Source organism: Macaca nemestrina, chromosome 4, assembly GCF_043159975.1.
Source record: "Macaca nemestrina isolate mMacNem1 chromosome 4, mMacNem.hap1, whole genome shotgun sequence".
NCBI classification, from domain to species: domain Eukaryota; kingdom Metazoa; phylum Chordata; class Mammalia; order Primates; family Cercopithecidae; genus Macaca; species Macaca nemestrina.
The window spans coordinates 158,381,318-158,399,474 of NC_092128.1; positions in this window are offsets into that span (position 1 = coordinate 158,381,318).

The window sequence follows — 18,157 nt, forward strand, 5'->3', positions numbered from 1 at the left end:
TCACCCCAATAGCCAATGCCCTTCTATGGCATCTCCATCTCTGTTTCCCAATTGCTCACTTTTTCTCCCCAAAATATATTCTGATCCTTTTCAAAAATAATTCTGTATTCTCCCACGCGGTCTCCTCTCTGATTTCTCTATTCAGACATTATTCTATTTTACATGTCTATTCAGATATATATTCTCTATTTAGACATTAGCCCAGACATTCTTAGTAGATGATTTGTAGTCTCTATGACTACTGTTAGTGACAGCATTGAAAACCTAGATGGCCACAGAAGGCACTCATACCATAGTCAGCATTGCATCAGTACTCATGTGGCTCATCTATTTTACTTAACTACCCAGGCTCATTTTTTGCCATCACTCTCACCCGCCCACCTCCCCCAAGTTATGAACAGCCTGTGTTCTTTACGTATTTAGGGAAAGCAAGCAGATTTGACTATTGCCCAAACAAAGTACTGCAATGCTAATCTACTATGAAATCACGTCAGGACCAACACAGAGAATACAGGGATTCCTTTATTCATTGTTTTGGGGAAAACCTATATTTGCTTAGAACCATGAAATTTTCATGTAAAAAAGTTGTTCCTTTTGTGGCCATAACTAGGAGATGCCAGTATTAAAGGGACCTGGACACAGGGATGTTCATATGAATTTGAAACAGGTAATGGGCGTAGGCAGAAGTATACTAAATAAAGAATTTAATTTTGGTTAACAGTCGCTAAGTACATCTTCCTCAACTTTTCCCTCATTTGTTTCTCATTTATTTAAATTGTGCTATCTTAAAAACACAAAGTGGTAGCCAGGTGCGGTGGCTCACGCCTGTAATCCCAGCACTTTGAGAGACCAAGGTGGGTGGATCACCTGAGGTCAGGATTTCGAGACCAGCCTGACCAACACAGAGGAACCTCGTCTCTACTAAAAATACAAAATTAGCTGGGCGTGGTGGCGCATGCCTGTAATCCCAGCTCCTCAGGAGGCTGAGGCAGGAGAATCGCTTGAACCCGGGAGGCAGAGGTTGTGGTGAGCCAAGATCATGCTATTGCCATTGCACTTCAGCGTGGGCAACAAGAGCAAAACTCCATCTCAAAAAAACAAACAAAAAAACAACCAAAGTGGCTAGTGGGATATGATTAGGGAATGGTGAGATGGGAGAAGAGAGTGGATTTGGACAGGTTTTATGGATTATGAGAAGTGGTAGAAGAATCGAAGCTTCTGCTGTCCCTGGTGAAGTCAGACCAAAGCAGCAGCAGGAGTTCCTGCTGTGAACTGAGAAGCTGGTGATTTTATTTCAAAGGCAGCCAGGCTCTTTCCAAAGTAAGAATCGGTAACTGTTTATATAAAGGGCAGGATTACCCAACTGCAGTCTGTTTGTGAGATGGGTATCAAAATGCTCTGGGGCATCTCCCACTGCTCCTGATTGTACAGAATTAGGTTAGCATTGTTGAGGGTAAGGGTTTGAGGACGGTGCTTGACACCTACCTCCCCACACCTTTCAGAGGTTTCTATCAGTAATATAGAGGAACTGTCAAAAATACAAGAAATCAACTAAATCAATTATGATCCTGAAATTGCATTATTATGTGCTTACTAACAGTGTGAACATTTTGTTGAAAAAACTAGTATAAAGTGTACTAACCTAAAAATGCTATTAGCACTTTGATCCAGAGATGACAAAAATATTTTGCAACTGGTATGGCCTAAGCAATGACCTATTAAAATGGGCACAGACCAGACTGCTGGAAAAAGGGCCCTAGAGGTCGGCTGATACAGGGAAGGGGCTGGGATGAACAAGGCATTAACATGTATGTCACTCTTTAGCAACTGGCGCAGACAAAACCTTGTGTATACTACCCGAATATTAGCCCTGCCTTTTTATAATTTGTGTATACTACCTGAATACTAGCCCTGCTGATGCCATTACCACTCCCACCACTCTTGGTCTCTAGCAGCCTGATGTTCTGCTAACAGTGGAAAAGAACTTGCTTATTCACAATGGCACATTGTGCCATTGCTGTATCTCTTGCTGTATACGTTTTGTTTTTGTTTTTGTTTTGAGACAGAGTCTCGCTCTGTCACCCAGGCTGGACCGCAGTGGCGCAATATTGGCTCACTGCAACCTCCGCCTCCCGGGTTCAAGTGGTTCTTGTGCCTCAGCTACGAAGTAGCCGGGATTACAGGTGCGTGCCATCACGCCCGGCTAATTTTTGTACTTTTAGTAGAGAGGGGGTTTCGCCATGTGCCCAGGCTGGTCTCGAACTCCTGACCTCAGGTGATCTGCCCACCTCGGCCTCCCAAAGTTCTGGGATTGCAGGCATGAGCCACCATGCCCGGCCTTGCATATATATTTTACTGCGCATCAATCATTTAGCATTTTAACATTGACTTGTTATGGTTTCTTTACCAGAAATTTTGATTCATATGAAAATAATGTCAAAACAAATTCTGTTGTTTTTCACAAAAATTCTGAGTTTGGCTGCCATATTAATCCGGGGTAATAATGTGTGAAGTCATGGAATATTTCATTGAATGTTCAGTCAGCATACAGCTAATACCACTATAAATTTAGATGATAATAAAAATCTCATGTTGACTGCATATCAAAATTTACCAATAAGGGGCAAAAGGTTAAAACAGCCATGAACTTTTAAAGAGTATTGGTATTAAAATTTGCAATTCTTAGGATGCTTTATATATGTCTTATTCTACATATGTCAAACGGTTACATACGCTTACGTTCAGCTGGGTATGGTTTTTATGTGATTACTTCAGCTAATCTACTGTTCAACATCGTGATCATGGTAAAAACCATACCTACGAGTTTATCACCAAATAGTGGCAAGTAACAAGTAGGTAAATAGCTATAGGAATGATGTTTAGAGGCCAATGCTTAGTAAATCTTTTCGAACTTAAGCTTAGAATTTTACACATTGCTGTATTAAACAACTCCGACTATTTTGACTTAAAAAAGCGCAAAAAATTGTTTGTAAGAAACTAATGCCTTCCTACATATTTTTATATGATTGAAATTGTAAAGGGTAAAAGTATAAGTAATGCGGAATTATTTCTGGGAACTCTAAGAAGAAATCTGAATACAATAGTAACGAGAAATCATATGGACTAAGAGCCAAGAGAAAACTCTGTCTCATCTGAAATGGAAATAGTACTCTGAAATAAGAAAGAGCAACTAGAAATGGAAAGCTCCAGTTGCCACACGACTACCCAATATGAAGAAATGTAACATGGGAAGGATGTTTCTAGTATGGGTACTTAGGTCAGCTATAATGTCTGGCTTGCAAATCACAGAAAGTTCAACTCAAAGTGGCTTAAAAATGAGAGTACTGCATTGGTTTACATAACCGCAAAACCCAAAGTTAGGCCTTGTTCGAGCGGTGCTTGAGCTACCTGTGCAAGCATATCACCAAGGATCTGTTTCTCAGTCTTTCTAGCCTGCTTTCTGCAGAGCTGGTTTCATTCTAAAGATGACTTGTTGTAATACCATGATGACTACAAACGTCTTTGGAACGCACACCTCCCGGAATACATTTGCACCATAGAGGAGAGTGTATGTGTCTTAGCATTCTCTGCAAATGTCTCAAGATTAATTATCTTTACATGGGCTAATGCTACACGCCCACCTGCTGAACCACACTTCGTATCCACAGAGGTAGAATTAACTGCTTAAAGTAGCCTTGATCACATACTCCATACCTAGAACTTTTTTTTTTTAGTTTCCCTGGGGCCATGTGGATCCACCACCATCTCCACCAGAAAAATATCTGCTATTAATACCATTGGGAATAGGGAATAAGGGCTGGGAAGTCATCCAACACATGCCTTAATGGTAGAGAAATGCAAGAATATTGGGGCAAATTAAACACACTACACAAATACAATAATTGATGTCATGATGAATTTTCCTCCAATAATGTCTTTCATATTCCTGGGTTACTGCAACAACTTTCTATAAGAGATACATAGAAAACAAAAATCCTACAGAACATGTAAATATAAAATTCAGCAATAGCATTCATATCATTTGATGCTAAGATAAAATATATCACTGCCTGTTTTTTAGTCAGAGACAATTCATAGGAACTTAATCATTAGATATTAAATCTGTATATGATGAGGATGTTCATTGACCTTATAATGAAATCTGTGAATAAAGACAAAATCAAAGTAATATTTAATTAACAACTACTTTACCAGAACAGCATATTTTGCATTAGTTATACGTATTGATATAAATAGGTAGCATTTCCTTGTATTCTTTGTTCTGCTGACAAAAATTCTATTATGGGAGAAAAATGGTAATAGGAAACTTATATTTGGATAAAAGTTCTAGGAAATCTTGAAGACTTTTAAGTGGAATACATCTGAAATTAGAATTCTGAAAGAAATATGAATTTGTGGTAAAATTGTCAATGAAAATTAACACATTTTAAGCAGATGAAAGAACACAGAATGTGTCTGGACTCCATATGTGAAAATAACATGTCATAGAAAATTCAGGTTTTTACTTGAAAGAGGGCTTGATGAGATTAATCTGAGAACAAGAGTAAAATTTTTAGAGGTATAAGTTAGTGTAAACGAGGAGGACAAAACATTTTCACCCATCTTTTTGGTTTTTTTTTTTTTTTTTTTTTTGAGACGGAGTCTCACTCTGTCGCCCAGGCTGGAGTGCAGTGGTGCAATCTCAGCTCACTGCAAGCTCAGCCTCCCGGGTTCCCGCCATTCTCCTGCCTCAGCCTCCAGAGTAGCCGGGACGCTCCTGGCTACTTTCTTGTATTTTTAATAGAGACTGGGTTTCACCGTGTTGGCCAGGATGGTCTTGCTCTCCTGACCTCGTGATCCGCCCGCCTCGGCCTCCCAAAGTGCTGGGTTTACAGGCGTGAGCCACCGCGCCCGGCCTGTGTTGCTTTTTTGAGACGGAGTTTCACTCTGTCCCCGCGCTGGAGTAGAGCGGTGCGATCTCGGCTGACCGCAACGTCCATCTCCTGGGCTCAAGTGATTCTCCTGCCTCAGCCTCCTGAGTCCCTTGGATTACAGGCGTGCACCACCACTCCCGGCTAATTTTTGTATTTTTTGTAGAAACAGCGTTTCGCCAAGTTGGCCAGGCTGGCCTCTAAATCCCGGGCTCAAGTGATCCGCCTGCCTCAGCCTCCCCAAGTGCTGGGATTACAGGCATAGGCCGCTGTGCCTGGCCTCACCCATCTTTTATATACAAATTAAAACTGAAATAATAGGAATAAAGAAAACCATCTTGTGAAACATAACCATGCCCTCTCAGCTTGTTTAACAGGCAAGGAGACAACTTAAGAGACCAAAAAACAACTGTGAATTTGTTTAAAATATGACGGTAGTAGAAAACAAAAAATATTTCAATGAAAGAGTCTCTTTGTTTTTAGCTATGTGAAAAAATCACTGAGAATGTTTTTAGAAGATTAATTAATAACCTTACTCGCAGAAAATATGAATCATTGCTAGATTTGTGATGGACCGTCTAACCTGAGTGACAAATTCAAAGGTAAACACTACATTTTAGGAAGATCCAAGAGTTCCATAGACTAGACCATACTTTTAAGATTTAGCTCTCATGATGCTTCATGAAAATAAAACAACACCATAAAATATTCTCAGTGGTATCAGTTCTTTACCTGGTTGAATATTAGCATCTGCAAGAAGACTAATAATTTTCCAAAACATTTTAAGTGAAACCAAATCAAAAACTGCAGCCATCTCTATCGTTGAAAATATATCATCCTATATGTCATTAGGCATTACAAGTGAACACTCTAACAAATTAAATTAAATTCAGACTTTGTTTATTTGTTATATATCCTTCTAGCCGATGGTATCTCACCAGTGATATTTTATTTCTTCTATATTAAATGAAAGACATTTCAACATATTTTTGAAAATATAATTAAGTTTTATTTATGTCTGAAAAAATATTTTTTCTCATTTGAAACATCCATTGATGCCTTCTCCTGACATCTAGCCCATTTCCCTATCACTAAAGCATGTACACACTTACAGAGGCGTGATTATATATTATCCATGTTCTAGATCCCTCTGGAGGTATAGGCATAAAACAAAAATTGAGTTAATTTCTACTTAGAGTAAATTAATCTATGTCATATTTCACTCATGTTCATTTTTATTTTCTGTTCAAAGGTGATAATTTAGTCCATTAATTAAAGGAGCTTTTTTCTAGCACACACATCAATATGCTTTATCAAATATTGGAAGCATCTTTTTTCTGTTTACAACTGTAGTTAGATTTAACCAGTGATATTAGACTCTATTTCACTAAACTGAATAGAATCCTCTCAGGAATCAAAGAGTCTTTTAGAACTTATTTGTTCTTTAGTTTAACTGCGAAAAGAAAAATAATTCAGCAGTATTCATCAAACAATGCCAAATTATGAATTAAGATAGGAACCAGGAAGTGGGCCCTCAACAGACACTGAATCTGTACCGTGATCTTGGGCTTTCCAGCTCCAGAATTGTGAAAAATGTATTTCTGTTGTTTATAAGCCATCCAGTCTATAGTGTTCTATTATGGAGACCGAACTGACTAAGGCAGGTGGTGTTTTAGTGTCCTAGGGCTCCTATAACAAAGTACCAGAAATTAGCTCATTTAAGACAACCGAAATCTGTTCTCTCACAGGTCTTGAGACTGGCAACCTGAAACCAAGGAGTTGGCAAGGCCATGCTGCCTCTGAAGCTCCTGGAGAGGACACTTCCTTCCCTTTTACAAATCCTGGCAAGCTCAGGTGGCCCTCGGCCAAAAGATGGCCTACCAGGAGGGTCATTTGACTAGAAATGCATGTTCACGAGGCGTCTTCAGCATTGACTTATCTATCTCCAAAAGGAATAGCATAAAATCACAGGATTGAAAGAAGCTGTGTGTCTCATAACTTTAAATTTGTAACCTACTTACCAGATCATACCATCTGCAGTAACTGTCAATTAACAGTTTCTATAAATTCTGAAGTTAACTTGTAAATAGTAAATTATATTTTCGTCTTGAAAGGATTAATCTGTTTAATGTCAACAGGTAAGATAGACTAGAATTTTATTAACTCTTTTTAAAAAAACTTAATTTTTTAATATGTTTTAAGTGTCAAAAATAAAAAGGAATGGCCTGTGCCTCTTCAAAATTCTAAAAAATACAAGAACTTAGAAGGTTCTTGCTCCTGAGTCTGGTTTATTGGAGGGTGTGTGATAGGTAGCCTCTAGGATGCTATCACCTATGAACCTATGAACCTTGCCTCCTGGAATTCACCCATTGTGTGTAATCCCTTCCCCTGGAGTGTGAGCTGGACTTCTTGACTTGCTTCCAAGGAGAGATTAAGATGAATGTGATGGGATGTTACTTCTAAGAATAAGTTTTAAGGGACTATGGCTTCCATACTGTTTGTTCTCTTGTGCTGTCTCATAGATCATTTGCTCTGGATATGCTCCCGGAGAGACTCGTGTGATTAGGAAACTTCGAAACTGATTCCCCCTCTAGTTGAGCCTTCAAATGAGACTGCAGCCCTGGTCAAGAGCCTGTCTGCAGTCTAATGAAAATCTTGAGCCATGCCCAGGATCGCTGATCCACAAAAACTGATAATAAATGTTTCTTATTTTAAGCCTTTGAACCACTAAATTGTGGAGGAATTTGTTATGCAGCCACAGATGACTAATAAGGGGGAAGGGGAAAGGCCGAGGATTCTATTATAATATGGTGTTAAGATCATGTGCTTAGGAATCAGTTTTTCCAATAACTTAAAAACATTTTATTCAAGTAATATATTACTTTAGCTGGATCAAAAATTTCAAATATCAAAGAGATAAAAAGAGTAAAATTCAATCTCCAGTCTCCTTTAATTCTACATCCCTCTCCTGAGTTAATCAAACAGTTATTTTCCCAAACATTTTCCCTGCATTTACATTTTCATATATGATTTTTTATTTCACAAGAATGACATGGAATAGTCATCTACAACCATTTTTTAAATTAACTAGTCCTGAAGACCTTCCCAGAGATTTACACAAATATCTACTTTTATTATTTTAACTTCTGACAAAATCAATAACATATCTACAACACAATTTTATTTAATCTACCCTGTACTATTACACATTTGGGTTATTTCTAATATTTTACTCTGCCCAAAACTGTTGCAATTAATAGACTTCTACTTACCTTTTGTGCTCATTAACTAGGTATTTCTAAGACAGACTTGTAGATGTAGAATTTCAAAGGACATGACAGTTTCTGATAGACAGACTCAAATCATCCTTTTTAGCACAATAACAGCTTACATTGTCACAGCAGTGTATTAAAATTCTGGGGTTTCCCACATCTATGTCAATACTAGATTTTAAAAAATTTTTAGAACGTATTCCACCTGCTTCCTCCACCCCACAGATGAATGATATATTTTACATTTCTTCTGATTTTCATAATTGACTTCTGGAATGGTTTAGATCTTTAAATCACCTGGGATTTTTTCAGTAATGTTTAATTGACCTATAGATTGAGTTTGGAGAAGATTATAACAAGAACAAGAAAACTCTTTAAAATCTGAAAATAGGTAATATTTTCAATGGACTCTAAATTAACCCATTGAATGTAAACCTGTTGAATTCCTCATTTCCTTTTCATCAGAATGTCCTGCAGTTCTCCTATTATATAGTTGGTAATTATAAATACTCATCAAATTGAACTGATTAAATTACCTGTGGGGTTTTAGTGCTCTGCCATTGAAAGGCACAGTGACTTCTTAGAACCCAGACCTTGATTTCTAAATGCTATTATCCACTAAAAAACAAATGAAAAGCCAAATGACAACAACAACAGAAACTGAGGTTCCTTTGAGAAATGACTAAGTCGGCAGCAGGGATGGAGAAAGTATGAGATAAGCCTGGAACATCTTGTGACAGAAAGTGTGGAAGTGGTTACAGGATGATGGAGACATGGCAAAACAACATGGGAGTTGGCTTGAGGGATCTCCAACTGGCCCAATTAGAACAATTTAGCAATTGACCTGAATAATGATGGTAACTTATTGAATAAAATAAGAATCCACAAGTCCATGATAGAAATAAATATGTGGAGAAAATAGCGAAAGAAAAGACAGTTGTTTCTTAGAATGACAACTAATAAATGCAGGCATGATGATAGGAAATTATCATTCAGCAACCACCAAAGCAATACCCGATCTAGGCAGGAGTCATCAATGAGTGCTAAACCTAGTGAGTGCAAGTAACATGAAAAATAGATTGTATCGGTCGGAGTTCTCCTGAGACACAGATTCAACATAATCTGTTAAATTTATATTTATATAAAATATAAAATTCTACATATATTCTATTTCACACACACACACACAGAGATGTAATTTAAGGAATTGGCTCATATGATTGTGGCAGCTGGCAAGTCAGGCCAGCAGGCTGAAAACTCAGGCAGGATTTCTGTGTTACAATCTCAAGGCAGAATTCTTCCTCTCTAGAAAACTTCAGGTTTTGTTTCTAGAGCCTTCAATTAATTGGATGATGGCCAACCACATTATTTAGAGTAACCTTCTTTACTTAAAGTGAACTGATTGGAAACAATACTCATGCCTACAAAGTATATTCACAGCAGCATCTAGATTCATATTTGACCAAACAACCAAGCACCATAGCCTAGCCAAGTTGACACGTAAATTAACCATCACAGAGCTATTTATATAACCTCAAAATAACTCACTATAAATGTATTAATCATAAAGGGAGAAATATTAGCTTTATGGACAATCAAGCTATTCATTTAATCAAAGTTAACATCAAAGTTACTGGGACAAATCCTCACATGATTCTGAGGTTTTCCTGTCAAAAATGCCCAATATTATCTAAGTGCAAGGGAACCTATGACAGACCTAAACTGAAGAATATTCTGTAAAATAATTGTACTATACTCTTATAAAACGTCAAGGTTATGAAAGACAAACAAGACTGAGAAAGTGTTCAATACTAAATGGGGGAATTGGCACGGTGTCTCATGCCTGTAATCTCAGCACTCTGGAAAGCTGAAGGGGTTGGATCATGAGGTCAGGAGTTCAAGACCAGCCTGGCCAAAATGGCGAATCCCTGTCTCTACTAAAAATACAAAAATTAGCCAGGTGTGGTGGTGGGTGCCTGTAATTCCAGCTACTCAGGAGACTGAGGCAGGAGAATCGCTTAAACCCGGGAGGCAGAGGTTGCAGTGAGCTGATATCATACCACTGCATTCCAGCCTGGGTGACAGAGCAAGGCTCTGTCTCAAAAAAAAAAAAAAGCAACGCATGGTCCTGGATTGGATATTGGACAGTGAGGAGGGCACCAGAAGATGGAGGAGAAGGCTTTAAAATACACAATTCATTGTTAGGACAATTGATGAAATTTTTTTAAAAAGAACAAGTGTTAAATAATAGTATATCTACATTGATTTTTCTTACCTTAATAATTATACTCTGGTTGTTTAAGAGCATATCCTTGTTCTTAGGAAATACACACTGGTATTTACAGGGCAAGCAGCAAGATTTCTGCAACCCTCTCTGATGGTTCAAAACAGTTCATAAATAGATTGATAAACAGACAGGATAATAAAGTAAGTGAGACAAAATGTAGACATTGGTCAATCGAGGTCAAAAATATACAAGGTTATTCACATGATTCCTGTAACTTTTCACTGAACTCAAAATTGTCACCCAAAAGAGCAATGTTTACGATTTATTTCTCATCGTATTGGTAATTTACATTTTTTTGGAAGTGGAAATTTTTTTCAAATAGTTTGGCTATAGGTCTGTGTCTCAGATACTTAGTTCAACACCAACCCCACCATTTAATTCTCTAAGGAATTTAGGAGCTCTCTTTCCCACAATTAAATTTCCAATAGATGGAAATTAGAAATAACCCATATGATTACTATGAAACCTATGATTTATAGATTTCAAAGTGCTGTACATCACAAAGCAGCATGGGATTAATTTAGAAGTGATTCAGAAGGGATTAATTTAGAAGGGATTAATTTAATAGACTAGGCTAATAGTCTAGAGCCATGAGTAGTTATATTTAAGTATTAAACAATATAAATAAGTACATTACTCACATGAATACTAAGACTCTTACTGTTCACGAACTTTTTTTTTGTAATAGTATTAACCATTTTTAATTAAAATTATCATTGCCTATGTTGAATTTTAATATAGAAAGAGAATAAGACTCCTTCAGGAGGTAGTTTTTTTGTCTTGTTTTGTTATTGGAGGCAGGGTCTCACTCTGTTGCCCAGGCTAGAGTGCAGCAGCGTGATCACAGTTCATATCAGCCTCGACAGCCCCGGGCTCAGGTGATCCTTCTGCCTCAGCCTCCCAACAGCTGGGACTACAGATGTGTACCACCACGCCCAGCTAACCTTTTAATTTTTGTAGAGATGATGTTTCGCCATGTTGCCCAGGCTTGTCTTGAATCCAGGAGATAATTATTATATGGATACACTTAGGCATATTTTTAGTGGTGTAAGTAACCACAAAAAGAGGAGCCCTTATTACTCTACCTACTGACTAGCCTTCGCTGAAAACTCTGCTTGTTTATATGCATAACAAAACTCAGAAAATAACTGGAGAGAAATAATAATTCATTCTTCATAGTAATTCATGCAATTTAGTCATTAAAAATATTAGTTTCCATTTTTATTCCTGGTTCAAATGTGGAAAATGCAAACCAGAAAAATTATGAGCCCAATATTGTTAATTAAAACATTCTATGTCTGTGAGTTACAGTCTCTGTGAGTTACACTTTTAGAAATCAAAAATAGCAATGGATAAAGAAAGTATATTTTCAGGAATGTAGCTTGGTTATTTAAAAATAAAAAGCAGAAATTTTGACAAAAGATATTTTTGAAGATGAATTGGCCACACTGTTTAAAACTGTGTGGTTATGGTTTTGAATGTAAATGCAATTTCTTATGTATAAAAGTAGTTATTTTATGAAGAATTGTACTTCAGTGGAAAATATAATTGAGAGATTACAATTTTTAAAAAATCATTTACTGCTATTGAAGGTACTTGTAAGTTTCTTTAATAGTTTTACAAATTCCATCCCATTTAGTACCATGGTAATATAAAATTTTATCTAGTACATAAATTCTAATTTAATAAATCAAAAAAGTATTGTTATGTTTTACTGTGGTTATTAGCAACCTTAAGGTCTATAGCTGTCAAAGTAAAATAGTCTCCAATCAAAGCCTGGAATGAAGGAGTTAACCATATTATCTATGTGATTTTTGTACACTAAAGAATTAGATTCTCTAATGTAAATATACATATGTGGTTGTTGACAAATATTTTGGACAACTGATTAGATAATAGAGTGATATGATAACTAGAAAGCTATTCTGCAATCTAAGTACTGTTTAATAGTACTTATTGTTAGAGAATACATTCCAAACTTAGAATATTTAAGATATGAAATAGTTTCCAGTTGCCTTTTCAATATCTGATTAGATCACAGTTTTATCAGTGTATGAAGCTGCCACTTCTTTCACTAAAATGAGTGTCGGATGAGGCAGCATTATAGTTCTTCATTAACAGTAGGGTTTGTGTTTTAGCCGTGTTTTCAGAAAGTTATGATAGAACCATTCTGATTCCTTTTTAATGCCTTGTCCTATTTATGAGTAAAGGCAAATATAGGAAAGATGGCTGAACCCAAACTTCTGTCCATTAACTGAACCTATATTTGGAATAAAAGTATTACTTTAGCTACAACCATAACATTTTTTCATAAAATGGCCTAAAGACAATGGCAGTTGCCTGATGGAGCAGCTTCCTGCGTAAGATGACTGCTTAACTAGAATTTATGTGCAGTATTTAATGTGTGGAGTTGCGTTTTGAAACAAAGAACTTCGCTCCCCTTCCATGACTCCTGCTCTGATTCAAGCTACTACCACATCCTCCCTGGACTTATGCAATATCCTGAATGATCTCCCTACGTCTTCTCTTGCTCAATTAGAATTCATTTTTACATAGTACCAGAGTAACATTACATTCCTGTTCAAAACCTTCCTGTGACTTACAATTGCACTTAAAATTCAAATGTACATGATCTGACCACACCCTCCCTCTGCCGCTTTGGCCCATCTGGCCCTCTTTCTGTTTTTCTGATAGATACACCAATACAGATTCTGCCTTGGGTCCTCTGCATTCCTGGTCTCCTCTGCTCTTCTACCATCTCTTTCCCAGGCGTGCTCCTTCCCATCATTCAGGTCTCAACCCAAAGGTTTCCGTTCCAGATCTGCCTTCTCTGTAACTTTCTCAACACACCTTTGCATTGTCTTCGTAATATTTACCACTATCTGTCATTATCTTGTTAGTTTATGTGTCTTTTTTCTTCCTAATGAAAATAAAAACTCTGTGAGTATAAGGATATTTATTCTTAGGAGGATGTCTAGTATAAAGGGGAAACTCAATAAATATTTGCTTTATAAAATGAATCTTCAAAATTGGTATCATTTTTCTGCTGTAATTGAAATGTTATTGTTCTAGTGTTATAAAATGTGTAGATAGAATTTTCCTTTAAGTATTTACATAACACAGATTCTGATCATTGTTGGATTTGCAAACAACACTTAATTGAAAGAAGGAAGTGGCAAAAGGCTATGTCTTGCTTCATTGAAATGAAATCATATTTATTATTCTATTGTTTAAAACATTGAGCACGCAGAGTCTGCTTCCTGGAAATAACATGAGTCAAGTTCTAACCATGCGCTGATTGCACATTCTCCATTGTAATCATAGGATCAGATACAAATGAAAACTGTGCACAAATCCCTCTCTGGTCACTTGATCGTTGGACAGTCAACAGGAGCTCTTCACTAGGTTCAGCTTCCCACCTAGGTCTAAATCTGTACCCTCAGCACCTGGCATAGTACCTGGTGATGGATATAAGATGAACAAATTATATAGGTGAAAATTGATCAACCTATTATTATCAGTCACCAATGAATGAGAAAGTTTGGCTCTAAAACTTTATTTCCAAGCCAGGCATTTTTCTATGAGAAAATACGTCTCTGATTCTAACGTTAGCTGTCTAAGTTAGCCCATTTAAAAGCAACATTTACATTCATTTTTCATCAATATTTATTAAATTTTTTCTGTGCTAGGCAATATGGATACAATGGTAGAAAAACAGACACAGATCCTGTTTTCAGGGAACACATGGTCATCTAGAGTCACAAATATGATCAGACCATCAGCCAAGCCTATATTAATAATTATGAATTGTGAGAAGTACATTCAAAGAAGCCATGGGGGTATATGGCAATAATATATGATTTAGTCTGAGGGGTTAAAAAAGGCTTTGATGAGAAGGTGACTTTTGAGTTTGGATCGGAAAGATGATTAAGAATTAAATAAAGTGAGAAGTTTGAAGAGAGTTTATTTATGGGGAGGAAAGAGCATAAACACAGACCTGAGCTGGGAGGAACCATGGATGTTGAAAGAACTGACAGACCAGCAGTGTGGCTGGATGGAGATGAAGAAAAGAAGGACAGAGACTGACACAGATGAGACTGGAGAAGTGGGCAGGAGATAGATCATGGGGACGGTAAGTATTGTAGAAAGTTAAAGGGCCATTGATATATTTTAAGTCTAGGTAATAGGATCAAATTTGCTGTACTGTTGCTCCTGCAACATGCTGAATGTGAAACCTAGACAAATGCAAAGCTTTTATTAGAGACTTGGAACCTCCCTCAGGTATGTCAGTGATGGGAAAGGGAGCGAGCTAATGGCATCTGACCTCTTGATCCTACCTCATCCTAGTACACAGATGAACAAGCTGGTGGAAACCTATTTTGAAATATATGCTTGATATACACACTTAGGGCAACACAGAGTTTGCCATGATTACAGAGTTATTGGAATAGAATTATCTAATTATGCCATCACCAATTGCAAGTGAAATTTATAATCTTAGGATCTTACCACAAAAGCTTTTCAATTTCAAATAATAATTTTAAATAATTTTCTCTTTGCTATAAAAACTGAGAATCTGTGAGCATGTACTTTTAATACACTTATTTTATTAATGTATAGAATCCAAGCGTTAGATTCTGCTACGACCCTCAAGGTCTCCTATGATTTTGCTACTTGAAATATGGTCCAGGTACCAGTAGCATCAGTAGGAAATAGGAGCTTATTAGAAGGTTGAAATCTCAGTTCCCAACCAAATTAACTGAATTAGAATCTGCATTTCTAAAAGAGCTGTAGGTGATTTGTTTACACATTAAAGCTTGAGAGGAATTGCCCTACAACTTTATTCTATTTATTTAGAATAGGAACTTGATCCTATTTATATAGGATCTGAATAATTGAAAAGGTTTAGTTTAATGCTGTTTTTGTTCAATTTCATTAAACATAATATCTTTGTGTTTTGAAGTATGCAGCTATTTAATACTGAGTTGTAAGAGTCAAATTGGAAGAGTTCGGCAAATCAATATTTAAAAAAATTTTCTATTTCTCAAACCTGTCTTCTCCCATCCCATTGTTGGTTGCATATTTACACATTCTTATTTAAAATACACAGTGTAGTAAACGCCAACATATTTGTTGTGTCTTGCTGGAAGAAGAAGGTTATTTCTAAACTCATTCACTGAACAGTGTATTTATGATAGAAACGAAAAATGTTGTCATAAATGCAGCAAAAGGATTGGGCATGAGAGAACTATTTTTCATTAATCTTAGGGACAAGTACTGTTTTTTAAAGAAAGTTTGTAAATTTTTTTTTAATTTGCCAAGAGAAAGTTCCAGAGCTTAGGCTGGAGCAGATTTTGAGTGAACAAAATTAAGACATTTCACATGATAAAATTTTTGAAAATGGATTTGCTGTTTTCGGTCCTTGTATTAGTGTTCTATTTGCTGCTATGGAAAATTATTATAACCTACTGACTTCAAGCAACACAAGTTTATTATTTTATAGTATGGAAGTCAGCAGTCCAACATGGGTCTCAGTAGACTAAAATCAAGATGTCGTTGATTGTGGCTGTGTTGCTTTTTGGAGCCTCTAAGGGAGAATGCATTTTCTTGCCTTTTCCAGCTTCTAGAGACCACCATCATTCTTTGGCTTGTGACCCCTTCTGCTTTCAAAGCCAGCAATGACAGGTTCAGTCTTTCTCTTATAGCATCACTCTGACATGGACACTGCTGCCTCCCTCTTTACTTTTAAAGACCCTTGAGATTTTATTAGATTATTGGATCTACCTCAATAATCCAGAATAATATCCCTAGCTTAAGGTCAGCTGATTAGCTACCTTAATTCCATTTGCAACCTTAATTTCCCTTTGACATATAACATATTCATAGGTTCTGAGGATTTCAGCATGGACATCTTTGGGGGCCATTATTCTGCCTACCACAATCCCTGTAGGAAGGGATGGGTGCCATGGAATGTGGGGAAGGTAGAGAAAGAATTCTCATGAGTGATAAGGAAAAGGAAGCTCCTGCAAATGGTGGCAGGCTGTGTTCTCAGGAGAAAGACACCATTGAGAGTTTCTCTGTAGCAGGGGTTGTCAATGAGACTACAAACTGATTTTTATCATGGTTTTTAATATACCACTTTAGGGTGATTCCTGTTCCGCACATTTCTGTAGTTCTCCATCAAGCCCTAACATCTAGTAAAAATATCTGTTATTTAGGGTGACTTTTTGGAAGGAAGGAAGGAGATGGGAGAGCTATGTTTGTCAAGCCTGGAGGAAAGCCAAGCTCAGACAGAACAACAGCTGCACAGCGAAGATGATTAGAAGGGATTGTAAATCAAGTCAGGAGCAGAAACTCACAGCAAGAGAGAGAGGAAGGGAACTCACTCCATTCCCACACCCCATCACTCACAGGAATTCAGAGGAGGCTGACGTTTCATTTCAACTAAGCAAAAGTGATTCGAAAGATACAGATGGAGTTCCTCGTATGGTTTGGGCTCTGAGATACAAAGCAAATAAGATACGTTGCTACCTTCAAAGTGCTTGCAGTCTGAAGGAGACTGAGAAGTAAATGCCTACTATAGGACAAAGTCTGCATACAGTAATGCACTAGGAGCTTCTGGGAGCACGAGGAGAATCTTCCAAAGTGGATTGTGCATGCCAAGGAAGGCTTTCCAGAGATGAGGTTTCAGTTCCGTATGGAAGGATAACTCTGCTGCATCAATGATCTTTTTCCCCGCTTGCGTCTTTAATTGTTCCCTCTCTTCTTCCCCTTTCTTTTCTGTATTCAAACAAGCTCTCTAAGGTTCCCCATTTTTGGCAGTTTTGTAATCCCCTTCCCATCTCCACATGTCCATTCTGTGGCTGCCTCCTCTCTGTTTCTTTTCCTGCCAAACTTCTTGAAAGGACTATCTACACTTGATTTTTCTACATTGTAATATCTTGTTTGCCTCCATTCCTTAACTGTCTGGGTTCCAAATGCTGTCTGCAAACCTGCCTAAGACTGCTCTCTCTGGAGATATCAACAACTTCCTTGTTGAAACAAAAGAGGCATTTTTCAGTCCTTAATATTGTGAACTATTTGGCACATCTGACACTGCTGCTAACTTCCTTCTGGAAATACTCTTCCTTTCTCTTCTGGGATAACAAGATTCTGATCTCCTCCCACCTTCCTGGCCAAGCCTGAATTTCTTTATCAGCTGCTTCCTTCTCCATCCCTCCAATAAGAATCAATTTTCTAATGTACGCTCACATACTTTTGCTACAGCCTGAATGTTTGTGTCCACCCAAAATTCATACGTTGACACTTAGGTCCCAGTGTGATGTTATAAGGAGATAAGGCTCTTGGGAGATGATTACGTCATGAGAACTTCATTGTCATGGACAAGATTAGTACCCATACAAAAGATGCTGGAGAAAGATTGCTCACCCCTCTGCCATGTGAAGACGCAGTGAGAAGGCCCCATCTATGAAGCAGAGTGAGCTCTCACCAGACACCAAATCTGCTGGTGCCTTGATCTTGGATTTCCCAGTCTTCAGAACCGTGAGTCATACATTTCAGTTGTTTATAAATTACTCAGTCTATGGTATTTTCTTATAGCAGCTCTAATGAACTAAGTCGTTTTTTTATTTGAAAAGTTTATTCAAGGCCGGGCGTGGTGGCTCAGG